This window comes from Halichoerus grypus, chromosome 2 (genome assembly GCF_964656455.1).
Source record: "Halichoerus grypus chromosome 2, mHalGry1.hap1.1, whole genome shotgun sequence".
NCBI classification, from domain to species: domain Eukaryota; kingdom Metazoa; phylum Chordata; class Mammalia; order Carnivora; family Phocidae; genus Halichoerus; species Halichoerus grypus.
This window is the reverse complement of record NC_135713.1, coordinates 120,555,021-120,576,663: the sequence shown is the minus strand read 5'-3', so window position 1 is coordinate 120,576,663 and position 21,643 is coordinate 120,555,021. Positions and strand designations below refer to the sequence as shown.

Genomic DNA, 21,643 nt, shown 5'->3' with positions numbered 1-21,643 from the left:
ATATCTGTTTCTGCATTCTATGTGATGCCCTATTATGTGTCATGTAGTCTGGTATACTGTACTGTATACCATGAGAGACTGGGAGTGAAAAAGTCAAATGATATTCTAATATTATTATGAAAATAGTTTCCATCTTACTACCCCCTGGAAAGGGACTTAGGAGTCCTTGGACTACACCTTGAGACCTGCTGCTCTAACACTTAGAGCTTGGGAGGATTTAAGGAGAGTAAGTTAGAGCCAGGGAGGATGGAAGAAACTCCGAAGAACCTAGTGCCCTAGAGGCCAAATGAAGATAGTGTTTCAAGAAGGAGAGTGATCAAAACACTGATGATGATACAAGTCAACTCGCACAGAGACTGACCACTGGATGTAGCATCATGGAGGTCATCAGGGACCTTGATAAAAGCAGTTTCGGTGGAGAGGTGAGTCCTAAAGTGTGACTGGAGTGGGTCATAGAATAAAGGTCCCTTCCTCAGGTCACTGAACCCAGACCAGGTTAATTTCCCCCCAAAATCTACTTGTATCTCCTATCTTCCCACTTGACTTTCTTTTTAGAGTTTACGTGTTTTATTTTTTTATTTTTATTTTTTTTTAAAGATTTTATTTGTCAGAGAGAGCGAGCACCAGCAGTGGGAGTGGCAGGCAGAACAGGCAGAGGGAGAAGCAGACTCCCTGATGAGCAAGGAGCCTGATGTGGGACTCGATCCCAGGACCCTGAGATCATGTCCTGAGTTGAAGGCAGACGTTTAACCGACTGAGCCACTCAGGTGCCCCGAGAGTTTACCTGTTTTAATAGCTGTCTCTTCCATTACATTTTAAGTTGTGGGAGAACAGGATCAGGTTAGTTTTAGTCACTGTCATTCCCCCAGCTTCCCCTGGCACAAAGCAAGTGCCTGGGACATAATGAATGCTCGAGTCTTCCCTGGTAAGCTTTTCAAGGTTTCTCAGAGGTAGAAAGCTGACTCCCCTTAGCTTACAGGACACACTGCAAGTCTATCTTCCTATCATTTTTGCCACCTGACCCTCCTCTTCCTTTTTTTTTTTTAAATTTTTTAATTTATTTATTTGAGAGAGAGAGAATGAGAGAGAGAGAGCACCTGAGAGGGGGGAGGGTCAGAGGGCAAAGCAGACTCCCTGCTGAGCAGGGAGCCCGATGTGGGACTTGATCCAGGGACTCCAGGATTATGACCTGAGCCGAAGGCAGTCGCTTAACCAACTGAGCCACCCAGGCGCCCCTGACCCTCCTCTTCCTAAAACATCCCTGCACTTTCATCTTTAGGGCCTTTGCATTGCTCTAACAAAATATCACAGACTGGGTAGTATAAACAACAGCAATTTATTTCTCACAGTTCTGGAGGCTGGAAAGTCCAAGATCAAGGCATCAGCATGGTCACATTCACAACCAGTAAAAGCTCTCTTCCTGGTTCATAGTCTGATCCTTCTTGCTGTGTCCTCACATGGCAGAAGGCGCAAGGGATATCTCTGGGCCCTCTTTTATAAGGGCACTAATCCCGTTCCCAAGGGCTCCACCCTCATGACCTAATCACCTCTCAGAGGCCCCATTTCTTAATACCATCACTTTTGGCATCAGGTTTTCAACATATGAATTTTGAGGGATGCAAATATTAAACCTATAGTACAGCCTTATGCTTAGAAAGCCTTCATTAACGCTCCACTGTTGCTGTCTTGAAATTGTTAATAATTTTTGAACAAGGGGCCTCACAAATTAAGTAGCTGCTCCTGAGTGAAGTGATAGATAATACAAAGCTATGGAGCATAATCCTTCAACTGTCTCTTGTTGGTTCACACAGATATTTATTGACTGATTACTATGTTCTGAGGTAGCCAAGTGTAATGGGGGAAGCCATGCCCACTCCAGGCAGGGGAGACCACAGGAGCAAAAACTCTGAAGACAGAAACAGAATGGGGTGTAGATGGACAAGAATGGCCTTATTATGGTCTTTCTCTTTAGGTTTGCTCTCTTCCTTCATGGTCCTATTGCCTGTTGTCCACATCCCTTCTTTCTTTCTTTTAAAGTGTTTTTTTTTTAGGGGCGCCTGGGTGGCTCAGTTGTTAAGCGTCTGCCTTCGGCTCGGGTCATGATCCCAGGGTCCTGGGATCGAGCCCGGCATCAGGCTCCCTGCTCCGCAGGAAGCCTGCTTCTCCCTCTCCCACTCTCCCAGCTTGTGTTCCCTCTCTCGCTGTGTCTCTCTCTGTCAAACAAACAAACAAACAACACTTTTTTTTTTAAAGATTTTTTTATTTGAGAGAGAGGGAGTGTGAGATAGCACGTGGGGGGCGGGGGGAGGAGGACCAGAGGGAGAGGGACAAGCGGACTGTGCTGAGTGGGGAGGCCAAGGTGGGGCTGGATCTCACTAACTTGAGATCATGACCCAAGCTGAAACCAAAAGTCATCACTTAACCACTGAGCCACCCAGGCCTCCCAGTCCACATCTCTCAACCAGCACAAACCCATAGTGCTTTCAATTAGGGAGGGCACACTCACCCGTGGATGTTAACTTGGTGCTGTCTAGGGGGTGAGCAGTGAGCTGGGTGCTGTACAGAATACACGTTCTGTTTTCCTAGAGTTTGCATTTCCCAGGGGAGAGGGAGATGTGAGTAGTAAAGGGTAAATATGTTGAGGGCATTCTCCCTAGCACCCTGCTCAATACTGGCTCAGGACCAAGGTGGCCGTGGGTATTGGTCTTGCTTTATTTTGGATTTCTAGGCCAATACTGAAATCAACCTTGTTCTTCATCCCATGATGAAGGAGTTGAAACCTCATTAGGGTTTTCTATACCAGGCTGATAATTAGTATGTAATTGTTTTGTTTGTTTTTTGTTTTGTTTGTTTTGAAGTTTTTTTTAGAGCATTCGCCAGGAAGATAAGGAAGGGTGGGAATAACATTCCCAAAATGGCTGGAGGCATAGGGATAGCAGCCAGGTCCCTCAACTGTGTGTGTGTGTGTAGGGAGCCAATCTCAGGAGGGGATGCTGCTGTGACATGCTTCTTGTCTATCAACAGGAGGGCTCTTGGCTCCCGGATCTGTGAAGTGAGGGAATGAGTTAGATGACTTCAAGGAAGCCTTCCATATCACCTTTGTAAAGTCCCTAGAGTTGGATTCTAGTACCACTACGCCTGAAGCTGTGAGGCCAGTTTTCTTCCGTAAAACCAATGGGTGGGCTTACAGTACTTTTCTGGAAGCCTGTTACTCGGGAGCACCTGTGGCACTCCTCACATAAGCGTCCCCAGGACTGTGTCGCCGCGCCCGGTCCCGGAGGCACCGGCTGGGGGGAGGGTGGAGCCAGCGCGGGCAGCACCCTGAGACTCACCTGTGCGCGGAGCGGTGACTCACCTGCCCTCCCCCGCTCCCGGGCTGTTCCAGGAGTTACCGCTCCTCCTTCCTCTCCGGGATCCCTCCCTGCCTGAACGCGCATTAGGGGCCTGGGATGAAGTAACTCGGGGGCACAGAGCGGACAGCAAGAGGTCCTCTTGGGAGTTTCGGCTCGGCATCACCAGGGTCTCTCGGTTGGGGCCTCACCCCGAAAGCGAGGGCCGGGAAAGCGGGGCGGCGGCGGGAGGCGCCCGGAAGAGCGCGCCGGAGGGAGGTGCTCGGAAGGGCGGGCGGGGCCGGGGCCGCGGGCGGGGGGCGGGCCGGGGGCGGGGGCGCCTGGCGGCCCATTTCCTCCTCGGAGTCGGACCGGAGGGAGACAAAGCGGCGGCCGTCTCGGCTTCGGGCCTCGGGAATCTTCCTGCACTCGCCCACTCGCCGCAGGTAACTCTCTTCAGGCGGGCGCGGGCTCCGGGCCGAGGGGTTCCTCCTGCGTGCGGGCGGGCGGCGGTCTCCTCCGCGACCCCGCCCTGAATCGGGCTCTTGGCGGGCTGCGGTGCTGCGGCCGGCCCGCTTCCCGTGCGGGGCCCCTGGCCTGCGCTCTGGCCGGCCGACTGGCCGGCCGGGCGGGCGGGGCCGGCGCTTCCTGGCGCTGGGGAAGTTGAGGGGCCGCGGAGGCTGGAGCAGAGCGAGCGGCAGGCCCCGCGCGGACGCGCCGCTTCCTCTCGGGAAAGTTTCTCCCGGTTTCTAAACTTTGTCCCAGCCGACTCGGTGCGCGCGCCGGGCCGCGCCGAGCCCCCGCGGCCGTCTTGCCTGTGGAGGGGAGCCTGCGCGCTGTTTCCGGTGCGGGAGTGGCGGGGAGTTGAGCTTTCCTGTGAAGTGATTGTGGTTTGTGGTTTCCGTGGTCGCACCCTCCTCCTCCTCCCCCGCCACCGAAACTTGGCGGTCTGGTGGACCTGAGGTTTGCTGAGCCCGCGCTCCCGCACGCCCGGGCCCCGGCGAAGGCGCGAGTGGGGTGCCGCCTTTCTCTGACCGGGTCTGGCCGGGAAGGTGCGCCACACCCGAGTGGACTTTTGGCGTGTACCAAGTTAACCTTTGTTGTGAAATTACTCAGACTTCTTGTGCTGGTTGGTAGGACGCGCTTCACTCTGGTTAGTCCTCGTTTGCCCGGGGGGCGTTGGACTCTTTCTTGTTGACTTTTAAAAGGAGTGTGCGTGTCTGAAGCACTTGTTGGAAAAAATGTGGATTAAATGCCTGACCCTGGCTTGGCAGGAATGGCTTCCCAGCAATGCAGGCGGCAGTTGGCTCACACCAGGATTGGCAGACACCCTCTTAGGTCCTCCTGTGTCTTTGGAACATTTTTGGGGTGTTTGTTTTGAATAGAATTTACACATTTAGGAGAGTAAGATATGCGAAGTCTCCCAACTAAATTAAGGGCATTTCGTATTTATGTTGAAGGAAACGGTTACATCATTGTATTGTTGCAACAGGATAAGCATTTCCATGAGAGGATATTTTGTTTAGCAGTGACTTTTGAAATGACTGTATGGGTTTATGTTACTTTAGGAAAATGTAAGTTAAATTAATTAGGATATGTTATTTTGTTTTACAAGAGAAATAAATTATCCATAGCCTCTGCTTAATTAGTTACTTTTCTTGACTTTTCAGTTAAATAATTTTTATCCGCTTTTTTTTAAGGGCCCATAGATGATTTAAGGTACGGGCTGTGCTCCCAAGGCCTCACAGTGTAATGTAGGGAAGGCATATACTCCAGATGTAGTGCAGGGCAGACTGTTATAAGTGCCGTAGTAGTAATTGTGCATGGGTCGTATCTTCTATACTAACGATAGAAAAAAACTTGTGGAAGCATGGAGAGGGGCCTAATAGGTTTTGTTTGGAGAAGTCCAGAAGGGCTCTGGAAGGGGTTGGCGTTTGAACTGAATGAAAGGTGAGTAGGGTTTTGTCAGTGGAGGAAGCATAAAAGGGAATAGGAGTTGGTGGGAATTACGACATAACTCTTATGATTTTCCATATATTTTTGGCTCTTCTCAGTTTTTTTTTTTTCCTTTTCAATCCACTCATACCCAAGATTGTATGTCAGTCTTTGACACTGTTGATGTGGCATCATCTTCGTTGCCATCAGCATCTCATTCTGTACAGTGACTTAGAGATCAGGGGTGCCTTCTCCCTCTAAGCTGAGAATCCCTTCTCTGTGCATTTTCCATGTCTTCAAACTTTGGTGCTCAAGTCCAAGTTTCTGTCTTGATAGCGAATGTCTCACCTCACTTACATGGTCACCTGTACACCAGAGAGCTGTGTGTCCCAGGGGCTTCTCAAACTCAGAATGCCCAAAATGAGACAGTTTTCTTTTCTGGAAACCTAAACCATATGTGGAAATCAGCAGTAACTGGTAGGGTCCTGGAATTTTTTGAGAAAGTAATAGCCTGAGACATGACAGACAGACCTGGTTGTTGCAGGTGATGGTGTGTAGTGTTGGTGAAGATCTGGACCAAGGGAACAGGGTCCTCTGCTTGTGTAAAGGTCCTGAGCCAGGAATGAACTTAATGTGTTTTGATACCTAAGACCTGTATAGCTTGAACAATTTTGGGGTGGGGAGAAGGCCTCACATGAGATTGCCAGGGAACACCAGGTCATATGTTTGGATCTTATTCTAAGATCTATAAGAAGCCATCGTAGGGAGTTTCATGATCTGATGTTTTATTATTTCTTTTTTTAAAAAAATATTTGAGAGGGAGAGAATATGAGAGAGAGAGCACGAGAAGGGGGGAGGGTCAGAGGGAGAAGCAGACTCTCCACTGAGCAGGGAGCCTGAGATAAGGGACCCATCCGAGATGCGGGTTCCATCCAGGACTCCAGGATCATGACCTGAGCCAAAGGCAATCGCCCAACCAACTGAGCCACGCAGGCGCCCTCATGATCTGATGTTAAAGGAAGATGGTGGGAGTGAGGTGGTGTGGATGAAGGGAACTGTATTTTGGGGAAATGAGACAGGACTTAAATATGGATTGGATGTAAGGGGTGTAGGCTTATCTATAAAGGCTGTTTCCTCAGTGATGCACTCCCCTTCCCCCTCCCCCCCAGTTGTATTCTGTTCCTTTCATGATGAGCTCTTAGTCATATCTCATGACTCAAGTTAGGGCTTTCCTTTCTGGTAGCAAACCTCTTCTCACCAGGAGGTGTACTCGTTATACTGTACCTTATATTATTGATGTCCCTGTTTGCCTTTTCTGCTACAAAGTGGGCCTATGAGCCCCTTGTTAGCCTTAGCCTTTGACCTGGTGCCTGGCCTGGAGGGCAAATTAGATACTGTTGAATGAAGGAGGAAAAAGAGTCTTTCCCTTCTGGAGTCTAGCTTGTGGGTGGAACTGTGATAGATGAGGCAAGGTCAGGTTATGGAGAGCCTCAAATTGAAAACCATCTCCATTCCATTCTTCTTCCTGGTGTTCACATTACATTAATTCTTTTTTTCTGTTTTTCTCTACTTCCATTGCAGTTTGGATTATCTTATCTTTGAACTATTGAAACTACTTGTGGTTCTCTGGATAAATTGTTCTATTTTTGTTTTGTTTGGTGCCTTTTTCATATTTTTTCCTTTGCCTGGAGCTGTTCTCTTTTTTTCCATCCCTCTGACAAACTCATTTACTCTTTAAAACCTACCTTAGATGTCACTGCCTCTGGGTTTTCTCTTAGAACTCAGTGCTTTTCGGGTAGCTTGTACATATTCTGTGGTTGCATCTTTCATACTGTTTGGTAAATATTTTTATCTATGTCTTCTTCCCATCTGGGGGTTTCTTGGAAATGGGGCCTGGGCTTTTATTTTTGACAAAACTTTTAAAAATTAAAGTATCATATACCTGTAGAAGAGTGCTCAAATCATAAGAGTACCTGCCTAATGCTGTATTTGAGTGAAGACTATCCACATCCACTGTGTAGACCAAGAAACAGTAAATTATCAACCAGTACTCCGGGAATCCCAGGTCGCCACCTGTCCCTCTTCTCTCTTCAGTTTTTAATCTGAGATTTGGGAACATATGGTTGCTCAATTAGTGTTTGCCACAGTTAGTTGAATGTTTTCCCATCTCCCCCTCCACCTTTCAGTCTTTTACACCTAAGCAGTACTCTTGTTCATTTGAGAAACTTATTGCTATCTTCTTGCTGAACTGATCAGCCTCTTAGGTTGGCATTCAAGACCTAAATTCTGGCTTTAAATTAATTTGTTCAACTTCATTTTCTTCTCTTTTCTTGAAGATTTACTACTTATTTTTTTTTTTAAGATTTTATTTATTTATTTGACCGAGACACAGCGAGAGGGGGAACACAAGCAGGGGGAGTGGGAGAGGGAGAAGCAGGCTTCCCGCGGAGCAGGGAGCCCGATGCGGGGCTCGATCCCAGGACCCTGGGATCATGACCTGAGCCGAAGGCAGACGCTTAACGACTGAGCCACCCAGGCGCCCCTGATTTACTACTTATTTGAGAGAGAGAAAACTTGACGGGATGGGAGGAGTGGAGGGAGAGGATCCTCAAGGAGACTCTCCACAGAGTCTGGTGCTGGGCGGATCTCACAAACCTGAGATCATGACCTGAGCCGAAACCAAGAGTTGCTCAACTGACTGAGCCACCCAGGTGCCCCTCAACTTCATTTTCTACTGTAAATTGTTGCTACATGTCCTCTGCACCTTCCAGGCATTCGTACTGGAGTGCCTCATTCTTCTCTTGACACAAATGCTATCCATTTATGAAGGCTGGTTAATGTGATTTTTCCATTGAGACATTTATCTTCATTGCTGAAAGTGATCTTTAATTTACGGGAAATTCTAAAATTTGCCTTTCACTATGACATTCTCACTCCCTATCCTGTTGTTTGTGTGTGTGTTTTGGTGGTAAAATATATATAACAAAATTTATCATTTTAGGGGTGCCTGGGTGGCTCAGTCGTTAAGCGTCTGCCTTCGGCTCAGGTCATGATCCCAGGGTCCTGGGATGGAGCCCCACATCGGGCTCCCTGCTCAGTGGGAAGCCGGCTTCTGCCTCTCTCACTCCCCTTGCTTGTGTTCCTTCTCTCGCTGTGTGTCTGTCAAAAAAAAAAAAAAAAAAAAAAAAACCCTAAAAAAAATTTACCATTTTAGCCATTTTTATGCACTTCAGTGGCGTTGAGTACATTCATATTTTTGTTCATTCATCACCACCACCCATATCCAGAACTTTTCATTTTCCAAAACTGAAACTCCGTATACATTAAACATTAACTCCCCATTTTGCCTCCCTTCAGCCCACTGGCAACCACCATTGTACTTTTTCTTTGAATTTGACTACTGTAGGCACCTCATGTAGGTGGAATAATACCGTATTTGTTCTTTTGTGACTGGTTTATTTTACTTAGCATAATATCTTCAAGGTTCACCTGTATTGTAGGTGTCAAAATTTCCTTCCTTTCTTAGGCAGAATGATACTCTAGTATCTATTCATATATTGATGGACACTTCAGTTGCTTCCTCTTTTCGGCTGTTAATAATGCTGATCTGAACATGTGTGTACGAGTATGTGTTTGTGTCCCTGCTTTCAATTCCTTTGGGTATGTACCCAGAAGTGGAATTTGTAGGTCATAAGGTAATTCTGTGCTTACAGTTTTTAGGAACTGCTAAACTATTTTCTACAGTAGCTGTGCCATTTTATATATTTACTAGCAGTGTATGAGGGTTCCAGTTTCTCCACATCCTCACCAACACTTGTTAATTTCTTTCTTTTTTTTAAACTGCCATCCTCATGGAAGTGAGGTGATAATTTCTTTGTGGTTTTGATTTGCATTTCTCTGATTAGTGATGTTGAGCATCTTTTCTTCTAATTATTGGCCATTTGTATATTTTCTTTGAGGAATCTCTGTTCAAGTCCTGTGGCAATTTGCTTTTTTGTTGTTAAGTTGTAGGTATTCTTTATATGTTCTGGATTTTTATTTATTTTTATTTACCCCCCCTTTTTAAAAAAAGATTTTATTTATTCATTTGGGACAGAGAGAGAGAGGGAGCATGAACAGAGCCAGAGGCAAAGGGGGAGGGAGAAGCAGATTCCCCGCTGAGCTGGATGCTCAAAGACAACACGGTCATCCCAGGATCCAGAGATTGTGCCTGGAGTGGAAGGCACACACTTAACCATCTGAGCCACCCAGGCGCCTCTGTTCTGGATTTTTTAAAAATTCCAGTATAGTTAACATAAAGTGTTATACTTTCAGCTGTACAGTGTAGTGATTCAACAATTCTGTACATTACTCAGTGCTCATCATAATAAGTGTACCCTTAATCCCATTTACTGATTTCACTCATCCCCCCACCCAGCTCCCCTCTGGTAACCATCAGTTTGTTTTCTATAGTTAAGAGTCTGTTTTTTGGTTGTCTGTTTTTTTTCTTTGTTTGTTTTGTTTCTTAAATTGCACGTATGAGTGAAATCATATTGTAGTCTTTGTTTTTGTCTGACTTATTTCACTTAGCATTATACTTTCTAGATCCATCCATGTTGCAAATGGCAAGATTTCATTCTTTGTGATGGCTGAGTAATACTCCATTTTTTAAAAAAAGATTTTATTCATTTGACAGAGAGCACAAGCAGGGGGAGCAGCAGGCAGAGGGAGAGGGAGAAGCGGGCTCCCCATGGAGCAGGGAGCCTGACGCAGGGCTGGATCCCAGGACCCTGGGACTGTGATCAGAGCCAAAGGCAGACGCCTAACCTATTGAGCCACCCAGGCGCCCCCGAGTAATACTCCATTATATATATATACCACATCTTCTTTATCCATTCATCACTTGGACTGCTTCCATAATTTGGCTATTGTAAATAATACTGCAGTGAGGGTGCCTGGGTGGCTCAGTTGGTTGAGCGACTGCCTTCGGCTCAGGTCATGATCCTGGAGTCCCGGGATCGAGTCCCACATCGGGCTCCCTGCTCGGCGGGGAGTCTGCTTCTCCCTCTGACCCTCCCCCTCTCATGCTCTCTCTGTGTCTCATTCTTTCTCTCTCAAATAAATAAATAAAATCTTTAAAAAAAAAATACTGCAGTGAACATAAAGATGCATGTATCTTTTTGAATTAGTGTTTTCATATTCTTTGGGTAAATATATCCAGTAGTGGATATACATTTTGGATATTAATCCCTCTTTAGTATATGATTTGCAAATATTTTTTTCTCAAGTTTTTGGGTTGCCTTTTCATCCTGTTGATAATATCCTTTGATGCAGGGGCGCCTGGGTGGCTCAGTCTGTTAAGCGTCTGCCTTCGGCTCAGGTCATGATCCCAGGGTCCTGGGATCGAGCCCCGCATTGGGCTCCCTGCTCCGCAGGAAGCCTGCTTCTCCCTCTCGCAAACCCCCTGCTTGTGTTCCCTCTCTTGCTCTGTCTCTGTCAAATAAATAAATAAAATCTTAAAAAAAAAATATCCTTTGATGCACAAAAGTTTTAAATTTTGATCAAGGTCAGTTTATCTGTTTTTTTTCTTTTGTTGTCTGTATAAGAAGTCATTGCCAAATTCAGTGCTATGGAGCTTTTCTCCTCTGTTTTTTTTTTTTACCCCTCAGCTAAACCGTGGATACCTTGAGGGGCAGGAACTAAGTTACTATTCTCGGCACTTTACCCTCCAGCACAGTGAAGGCATGGTCAAAAAGGAAAAGTAGGGAAAAAATATTTTTTAATGTAATTTTTAAAAGGTCTTAATGAACAGTAAAGAGTTTAACATGAGTGTTTCCTGCTGTTGCTGATTTGTCATTGATTGTCTGTCTCATGAATTACGATGATAACGTGTTTTTAGAAGTCTTTAATCTTAAGAGTTCCAACCAGAGAGTTTGGAGTTCGAACTTCATCATCTGTGGAACGAATAAGAGAATTTATAAAGGATATTTATTTTAACTTCTAATGTGATAAAATGCTAATTTATTTCTTCAGTTATGGAGTCCTGAACAGGAAATGTTTTTATCCATATTAAGTGGGTTGTCTTACAAGTAAAACTAGCGAACTAGTTCAGTATTTAAATAGCATTAAATTGCTGGTTTACCTTCCTTTAGACTCTTCTAGACCATAAACTTTTTTGCTAGGTGCTGAGTTCCTTCAGGGCAATTACTTTCTTCTGAATCTTTGACTTCTGTGATACCTGAGTTATTTCTAAACCCATAGCAGATACTCTTCAATAAATATTGGATTAGTTATAGTAGGTATACATATGCTATATATAGGATTGTGCCAGGGGGTGGAGGCATGACTTTACATCCAGTTTATTAAAGTTTTTGTGTAATAAAACTCATAGCAGCTAGAGATAAATACTGCTAACATTTTGGTGTACATCCTCTAATCTTTTTTCTAGACATGTATATTGTCTGTAATTTTTATGTAAATTAGTTTTTACTTAATGTGCTCTTTTGTAATCTGTCCATTTATCATAATTTGAACATTTTCCATATTAGGAGGATAAGATTAACCTTTATTCTATGTATCACTTAGAAAAAAGAACTGACAAACTAGGCAATGACCTCAATTGTAAGACACATCCAGATTTTAGAGACTTAAAAATGTGAAATATGTATGCTTTAGAACTGATGACATATGATTAATTGCACAATACTAATATAGCATATTAATGATCCCCTACTATTCCATTACGTAGCTCCTTTTTAATCAGCCCTTTGTTAGACATTTAGTTTGCTTCCAGAGCTGCTTTAATGTAGCTAAATCTCCTGCCCATCCTTTTTTAAGATTTATTTATTAGAGAGTGAGAGAGCAAGCACAAGCAGGGGTAGCTGCAGAGGGAGAGGGAGAAGCAGGCTCCCCACAGGGCAGGGATCCTGATGTGGGGCTCCATCCCAAGACCCTGGGATCATGACCTGAGCTGAAGACAGACGCCTAACCGACTGAGCCACCCAGGTGCCCCATCTTCTGCCCATCCTTGATTATTTCTTTTCTTTTCTTTTTAAAGATTTTATTTATTTATTCATGATAGAGAGAGAGAGGCAGAGGCAGAGGGAGAAGCAGGCTCCCCAAGGAGCTGGGAGCCCGATGCGGGACTCGATCTCAGGATCCTTGGATCATGACCTGAGCGAAAGGCAGACGCTTAACCATCTGAGCCACCCAGGCATCCCATCCTTGATTATTTCTTGAGGATAACTTCTTAGAAGTGGAATTTCTGGGGAAAAGGTTTGCTACTCTTTAAAAATTTTTTTAGGGGCCCCTATGTGGCTCAGTCGGTTGAGCATCTGCGTTTGGCTCAGGTCATGATCCTTGGGTCCTGAGATCAAGCCCCATGTCAGGCTCCCTGCTCAGCGGGTAGTCTGCTTCTCCTTCTCCCTCTGCACCCCCCCACCCCCTCTTGTGCACTCTCGCTCTCTCTCAAATAAATGTTTTAAAAAACAAAAATACTGGGGCGCCTGGGTGGCTCAGTCGTTAAGCGTCTGCCTTCGGCTCAGGTCATGATCCCAGGGTCCTGGGATCGAGCCCCGCATCGGGCTCCCTGCTCTGCAGGAAGCCTGCTTCTCCCTCTCCCACTCCCCCTGCTTGTGTTCCCTCTCTCGCTATCTCTCTCTCTGTCAAATAAATAAATAAAATCTTTAAAAAACAAAACAAAAACAAAACAAAACAAAAAACAAAAATACTTAGTTATGCTTTATCAACGTGGCTTATATGGTACATTAATTTTTAGTTTTTTGAGGAACTGTCATACTTACCATATTACTTTCCTACTGGCAGTGCACAGGGGCTCTAATTTCTCCACATCTTTGACAATACTTTTCTTTTTTTTTGATGGAAGCCATCATAATGAGTATGAGGTGGTATTTCATTGTAGTTTTGATTTGCATTTCCCTAATGATTGGTGATGTTGAATATCTTTTCATATATTTATTGGACATCCCTGTATGTCTGGAGAAATGTCTCCTCATCTTTTGCTGCACGTCGAGATGTTTGTTTTCTGGTGTTCGAGTTTTAGGAGGTCTCTGTATTTTCTGAGTATTAATCCCTTATCACATATATGACTTGCAGATATTTTCTTCCATTCTTTGGGTTGCCTTTTCACCCTGTGGATGATGTCCTTTGATACACAAAAGTTTTTATTTTGATGAAGTTCAATTTACTTGTGCCTTTGGTGCTGTATGCAGGAAATCATTTCCAAATCCAGTGTCATAAAACTTTTGCCCTGTGTTTTCTTCTAAGAGTTTTATAGTTTTAGTTCTTACGTTTAGGTCTTTGGTCCATTTGGAGTTCATTTTTCTGTATGATAATAGGTAAGGATCCAACTTCATTCTTTTACATGTGGATATCTAGTTTACTTTGCACCATTTGTTGAAAAGACTGTCATTCCTCATTGAATGGTCTTGACACCCTTGTTGAAAATAATTTGACTATAGGGGCGCCTGGGTGGCTCAGTAGTTAGGTGTCTGCCTTCGGCTCAGGTCATGATCCCAGGTCCTGGGATTGAGCCCCACGTTGAGCTCCCTGCTCCGCGGGAAGCCTGCTGCTCCCTCTTCCACTCCCCCTGCTTGTGTTCCCTCTCTCGCTGTGTCTCTCTCTGTCAAATAAATAAATAAAATCTTCAAAAAAAAATTTTGACTATAAATGTGAGCATTTGTTTATGGACTGTCATTCTATTCTGTTGGTCTGTATGTCTATGCAAGTAGCACACTGTTTTGATTACTGTAGCTTTGTATTAAGTTGATTGCAAATTAGCTCTTGAAGGTCATAATGTTTTGTACATTTATATTCTGTGGTTCAGTTGTGTGTATATGCTGTTGTGAGAATAAAATAAATTCATTGAACTATTATATATTTTGATTGTGGAGGTGATTACTCAGCTGTTTGAGTCTGTTAAAACTCATGGAATAGTACACCAGAGTGAATTTTACTGTGTGTGAAAAGTGATAAAATAGGTAAAAAATAATAAATTCATCCAAACTGTTTTTTGCAAGTTTGACCTTTGACATGTACATAAAAAGTAATGAAAATGTAAGGCCAGGGCGCCTGGGTGGCTCAGTTGTTAAGCGTCTGCCTTTGGCTCAGGTCATGATCCCAGGGTCCTGGGATGGAGCCCCACATCAGGCTCCCTGCTTGTCGGGAAGCCTGCTTCTCCCTCTCCCACTCCCCCTGCTTGTGTTCCCTCTCTTGCTGTGTGTGTCTCTGTCAAATAAATAAAATCTTAAAAAAAAAAAAGAAAACGTAAGGCCAATTATCGTTTCTGCTTTCTCAGCTCAAATCTTTTTTCCTCATGAGTGACTGAAGACACACCCTGAAAGAGTATTCAAAGCATTTTGGTTATGATGTACATGTTGGAGGATTTAAGTTTTATTAGTTCCTTCTGTTTAAAAAAAAAAAAAAAGTTAAAGGGGAGCCTGGGTGGCTCAGTCAGTTGGATGTCTGCCTTTGTCTCGGGACCAGGTCCTGGTCCTTGGGTCCTGGAATCCAACCCCTGCTCCGTGGGGAGCCTACTTCTCTCTCTTCCTCTGCCCCTCCCCACTGCTTGTGCACGCTCGTGCATGCGCTCTCTCTTTCTCTTTCTCTCTCTCTGTGGGCTCCATCTCAAATGAATAAATAATAATAATAATAAAAAAAAATATAAGATAGACACATCAGGCATCTGGGAGAGCCTCCCTGAGCGGCAATTCCTAACATTCGTTCAGATGCTAGTTTGCTAGCTTCCAGACCTTGAGGGTATTGCTGGTGCAGTGTGTTGATCAGCTCAGCCCCCCACAATGTGGGCCTGGCTTGAATGGGCCGGGCCGAACAGTGTGGGGAAGTGAACAGTCTGGCTTGACTTGCCCTGTCTCATGCTGTTTGTTCACTTGCAAGAGCACTGTACTAAATTTATGCATTATTGAAAGTTCAAAGTGTGCAGAAATAACCATGCTTCAAAATAAAACTTCAACATTGCCCTTTCTCTCTTGGAGCCTCTAAATGTTCATTATTTTCATCTTTAGGCTTTTTTTTTTTTTTCGTAATGTCAAACTTTTTCTCCATGTGCAAGCATGCCCCCAACTCCATTTCTAATGGAGCTTGAAATTAACATGCATTTCTCTTTACTTGTTGATGCTCTGTCATCTATCAACCCCACTTTTTGATTGTGATTTAATTTGTGCTTTTTCAGTAGCTCAAGTTTGGAGTAATGCATGTAATGTAAATATGATTTGAAAGACAACTTTGAGTGTTATTTTAAATGTTTGTAATAAAGAGTGATCATTTGGGACAAGCATTATATGAGTAGTGTGATTCGGTTTTTAAATTTCCTTGTCGTCTGTCCGGTGTTCCTATTGTAGTAGGGGTAGAGCAGGAATTACATTGTGGAAGTTTGTTAAAATTATATGCTGTAAAGTTTTTTTCTTTTCTTTTCTTTTTTTTTAAGACTTCTAGGGCTGGGGCGCCTGGGTGGCTCAGGTCATGATCCCAGGGTCCTGGGTTCGAGCCTCACATCCGGCTCCCTGCTCAGCAGGAAGCCTGCTTCTCCCTCTCCCACTACCCCTGCTTGTGTTCCCTCTCTCCCTGTGTCTCTCTCTGTCAAATAAATAAATAAAATCTTAAAAAAAAAAAAAGACTTCTAGGGCTTTATAAAAGAAACAAACTGTCATTTGCTTTAAAATTTGTAATGAATAATTTAGTCTAATTTAATCTTGGTGTTAAGTAACTGGTTTTACTCCTTAGTTGCTAATTTAAAGGCTAGTTCTTTTCTGGATTGCTTAGTTTTGGCTATTGCATTTCACTGCAGCGAGCTGTAGATTTCCCTCATTTTCTTATTCTGAGATTTCATTAGTAAATATTGTCATAAATAAGTGGACCACCCAGTGCATTTTGAAAATGTTTTATTGCTATGTTTTGTTTTTTTTTTTTAAAGATTTTATTTGACTGAGAGAGATAGCGAGAGAGGGAACACAAGCAGGGGGAGTGGGAGAGAGAGAAGCAGGCTTCCTGTGGAGCAGGGAGCCCGACGTGGGGCTCGATCCCAGCACCCTGGGATCATGACCTGAGCCGAAGGCAGATGCTTAACGACTGAGCCACCAGGAGCCCCTTGCTGTGGTTTTCTGCTTAATATTTGACATTATGAATTGAAGATAGGAATTAGAAGCATGTCTGATTATCAGGTTACATAATCCTGTGCTGGTTTATTTACCAGGTAGGACTGCAGACTGTTCTTGAAACTGAAAGTGCTGTCATAACTCATGAAATGCATTCATTGTGGCCCATTTCAAGTGACATGAGGGATAGGAGCCTTTGCTAATAGTCCTTTTACCCTGTGCAGCTCTGATACAGGCTTTTCTTTCCAAGCAAAGATGCATTGTTACTATTCTCCCATGGTATGTTGAATATTTCATTATGTTAAATATTTCAGTATTAATCTAGACTCTTAATCATGTATTGTGAAAAATGATAGTACAGTGAATAAGGCAGAAGCTGAAAGGTAAGTTACTCGTCTGTTCATGGGGTTTTCTCTTCTTGGGGATCTCAGAATTGGCAAAGGTTTCTTACAGTCATCTGTTATCATTTTCTTGCTTCCTTGGACCTGGGGTCATCATGTTCTCAGAAAAGCTGTGGTCTGACTTTGAATTGTATCTTTAGAAACCTGTCATTTTGCAGAGAAGTGGCTAAGTGAAATGTGAGCTTGATCCCTTGGGAGGAGGGGAAAAACAAACAAACCAGGGAATGGAAGATGGCAATACTTGAGAGAAATTTAAGCTTCTTTGGGGTCATTAAGACCAGTGAAAGGTGTAATGTTTTCTAGGTGTCTTTATTGAGTCAGGGTCAAAGGCAACGTTTAGTTTACTGTATCTCAGTTACAGTGGGAAGAGTTCAGTTAAATGCAGTACACATTTATTAGAAGTCTGCCTTTCAAAGCAGGTGTTGGAGGAGATGTTAAGAATTTATGGGCGCCTGGGTGGCTCAGTCGTTAAGCGTCTGCCTTCGGCTCAGGTCATGATCCCAGGGTCCTGGGATCGAGTCCCACATCGGGCTCCCTGCTCTGCAGGAAGCCTGCTTCTCCCTCTCCCACTCCCCCTGCTTGTGTTCCTGCTCTCGCTATGTCTCTCTCTGTCAAAAAAATAAATAAAATCTTAAAAAAGAATTTATAAGTCACCATTGCTAACCTCAAAATTTTACAAACGAATGGGATTATTAGCCTTAGTAGTATTACTGGTAGATAAGAATTAGCAATCTATATCTAGTTTTGCTAATTTATAACAGACATTTTTTTTAAAGGCTTATTTATTTAGAGAGAATTTGTGCGAGCATCCAGGGTTGGGGGAGGAGGGCCAGAGGGAGAGGGAGAGAGAATCTCAAATCATGCCCCCCCACCCCCTGAGTGCAGAGTCCAACATGGGCCTTGATCCCAGGACCCCGAGACCATGACCCGAGTCAAAATCAAGAGTTGGACGCTTAACCAACTGAGCCACCCAAGCACCTGGAGAGAGACGTTTCTTATTTCTTCCACAAGTGTTAGTGTTGCTAGATGAAACCTGAAACTGTCAAGCCAGTTGTTGATCACTTGAAAATTATTGTGCTCAAAAAAGCCACGGTCCCTGTGCTCAAAGGGGAGCTCCCAGTTTCCTTGGAGACAGGTGCACTGACCTAGTGCTGTGTGGTAAGTGCTGTAATGGAGATGCTTGCAAAGTGCTGGAGGGACCCAGAAAAGAAAGAACAGCTCTTTCTGTGGGATTAGAGGACATTTGTGTGAGTCTTGAAGGAAGATGGAAAAGTCAGGAAGGGTGCTCTGGGCAGAGAAAGGGTTTATATAAAGGTGTGGACACATGCATGTGCATTGGAGAAGTTTCACGGAGTGGATGCAGGTGATGAGTCTGTCAGGCTAGTGCCAGTTAAGTTTGTTTACAGGAGTTTGGGCTTCATCCTGTTTTTGGTGGCGAAGCAGTCCCTCTTTTCAGGGGGGAGTAGACTCTATGATAAGTGAGGCTGTCTGGGTAATGATTGGAAATGAGAGACTCCTAAATATTTCAAACCAGGACCCAGGCCAGAGCCCTGCGACAAGAAGGGTTAGTAGAGTGAGATATTTACGGAGTTACAGAGGAGGGAGAGGGAAGAAGATGAAATGGGCCTAGAGTCTCCTTCTAGGGCAGCTGGTTTGGTGGAACTTTGGTCAGCAGAAATGGGGAAAGCCAAAGGGGGAATAGATTGGGAGGAAAATGCTTGCCTTGCTGCCTGTGGAATTGAAGAACTTAGCTCTTCAGTTGCTTGTGGGGAGAAGTCCTTCGGATTGGGGAAATGCTGCTCTGGCCACTTCTGGCCTTCACTATGGTAGCTATGAAGAGGTGGGGTTTGCGTCTTTGTTTTTCCTGGGTGGGTGAATGGGCGGGTGGGGTTCTAGGATTTCTCAGGTAGTATTATAAACACTAAGAATAGAATGGGCCCAAAGTATTTTTTTTTTCCTAAGATTTTATTTATTTGACAGAGAGATACACAGCGAGAGAGGGAACACAAGAAGGGGAAATGGGAGAGGGAGAAGCAGGTTTCCCAAGGAGCAGGGAGCCCGATGTAGGGCTCAATCCCAGATCATGACCTGAGCCGAAGGCAGACGCTTAACGACTGAGCCACCCAGGCGCCCCAAGGCCCAAAGTATTTTTAAGTTAGGAAAGATAAAAGACCAAACCTGTGATGCTTCTTAATTTCTTTGCTCATCTTTAAACCTAATTTTTGCCATTTTATTTATTTATTTATTTATTTATTTATTTATTGCTATTTAAATATTTATCTTGTTTTTCACTCATGCTTGTTTTTGGAAGGCTTTGACGTTCTTTGGTGCTGTTGTCCCCTCCTATAACCTGAAACAGTTGCCTTCCCCTCCCCCTTGTACAACAGATCCTCAGTGAGGACTCCCTCGCCTTTTGGGGACTCCTAGGTGTTCCTCTTGTGCACTGATGTTCTGTAACTATTTTCTGTTGTAACTATTTTCTTGTCTAGACTGAGTATTCCCCCAACTTTTTTTTCTTTGAAGAGCTTCAAATGTACAGAAAAGTAGAGTAATAGAGTAAGCACTTGATTAGTCAATTCGCTTGGATTCACCAATTGTTAACATTTTTCATATTTGCTCATTTACTCTATATAAACTTTTTTTTTTGAGGCATTTGAAAGTAAACTGCAGATACCAGGGTACTTCAGCATGTAACTCCTAAGAATAAGGACATTGCCTTTACCTAACTACAATATCACACAAGACATTTTACATTGATAAAGTAACATAATTCCTTTTAAAGAGTGGTCTAAGAGCCATGTCAGTTCTCTCTGGGAACTTGGGAGAAATGCCAACTCTGATGTCCTACCCTAGACCTGATGTGGGAAACAAAAGCAAAAGAAAAATTAAATTTCCTTACTACTTACAGTCCATTAACAAGTCCTTCAAACAGGCAGTGACATTCCTCTAGGAACCCAGCTGCCTCGATGTTAATACTTTGCTAAGGGCGAAAGGCACTCTTACGCTGACACCCAGGATCCTGTGAGTGTACTTTAACATATAAAAATTTCCTTAGAGACTTAAACTATCCCTACCCCCCTCCCAACTTGGAAGTATATAATCAGCCAATCCTCACAATCCCAGTGCAGCTCTTTTTGTCCGTGGGTCCTGTCCCCCGTGCTTTTTTTTTTTTTTTAAGATTTTATTTATACATTTGAGACACAGAGATAGAGAGAGAGCATGAGCAGTGGAAGAGGCAGAGGGAGAGGAAGAAGCAGACTCCCCGCCGAGTCAGGAGCCCGATTGTGGGGCTTGACCCCAGAACCCTGGGATCATGACCTGAGCCGAAGGCAGACGCTTAAGCATCTGAGCCACCCAGGCGCCCCCCCCCCCCCCGCCGTGCTTTAATAAAACCACCTTTTTGCACTGAAGAGGTCTCAAGAATTCTTTTTTGGCCTTCGGCTTTGAACCCCATCTTTCCTACATCAGACCTGAGTCAGAATTTGCCTTTTAACAGGATTTCCAGAAATACTGATCTTACGGTATAGTGCTTATTCATATTAAATTTGATCAGTTGTCCCAGTGATTTTTTTAATCCAGGAAAAGGGGCACCTAGGTGGCTCAGTCAGTTAAGTGCCTGCCTTCGGCTCAGGTCATGATCCCAGGGTCCTGGGTCCTGAGCCCCATGTTCGGCTCCCTGCCCAGCGGGGAGTCTGCTTCTCCCTCTCCCTCTGCCCCTCCCCTTGGTTGTGTGCACACACGCTCTCCCCCCCCCAAATAAATAAAATCTTAAAAAAAATGCAGGAATCAGTAAAAGATCACATACTGTGTTTGTCATATCTCTTTAGAGTTTTTATTTCTGTTCACCCCCCCGCCCCATGACACAGTTGGGAAGAGTTTAGGCCAATTTTGTAGATGCTCTATAGTTTGGATTGGTCTGATTGTTTCCATTTTTGGCAGTACTATGCATGTGATGATGTTCCTTTCTGAGGGCATTGCAGCAGTTGTCACATTGTTCTACTGGTGGTGATGCCAAATTTAAACACTTGATTAGGTGGCATCTGCCACATTTCTCCCTTGTAAGGCACCTGTTTCCTTTTGTACTGTTGGGGTAGAAGAATTTCCTCTACCCTTCAAGGTCCCTCTAGCTGGACTAAGAATCAAATTGACATGAGACAAATTAATAGGAGAAAAATCAAATTTAATATTGTACTTAAGGGGAGTCTACACAGACATGGAAATTCTAAAGATAGGCAACGTAATGCTAATATGAGTTAAGGACCAGGGGAGGGATCTGAGGATACAAAGGGGAGAAAGACCATTAGCAGGAAGGTAAAAGGAAGTATTTGGAAAACAAAGGTTTTTTTATTAAGTAGATAAGTTTCTCATGTAAAGAGGAATCTGTTAACAGCTCTCTTCCTAGAGGAGGCAGTTAAGGGGGAGCCAAAGAGCTTTTCCTAAATCTGCTGGGTTTTGATTGCTTTTAACTCAATGTTCATGCCAAAGTGGCCTATCTTGGGGAGACTTACCCCTGGCCCTCACAGTACTTAATTGCTATGATGATCTGATAGGGATTTCAAATTAGTCTTTGTGTCCCTTGCACCTAGCAGGATCCCAGGATATGGTAATTGGTCAGTCAGTGAATGACAGAATGGGTAATCAAAAGTATATACTATAGTACAAGTTTTAGAGGCACTCACTCAGTCTGGTTAATTTCCTAATCTCAATCCAAGTTCAGGCATCTTTTCTCTTGGCTCTCCAAGAAAAATACAGTTCTCTTCCTGTGGGCTTTTCCCTGCCTTTTAGTCCCATTGTTCTAAAACAAAAACCTCTTTTCGCTTTGTCTCTGTTTTCTCTGGTGCCTACAGGCCAGATGCTGGTTTCATCT

At 44.1% G+C, this 21,643-nt stretch overlaps 1 protein-coding gene across 3 annotated transcripts in view; it reads left to right on the top strand.

Moving 5' to 3' along the window:
* CTNNA1 (catenin alpha 1) overlaps positions 1-21,643 on the top strand; it is a 306,638-nt gene that overhangs the window by 122,660 nt on the left and 162,335 nt on the right. The window contains exon 1 of one of the 3 annotated variants that reach the window (XM_078067461.1): positions 3,630-3,775. The exons of the other annotated variants lie outside the window; for them this stretch is intronic. The gene's annotated coding sequence lies outside the window, so the exon portion shown is untranslated. Of the gene's footprint in view, positions 1-3,629; positions 3,776-21,643 lie in introns of those variants that run through there. 3 annotated transcript variants of the gene reach the window in all.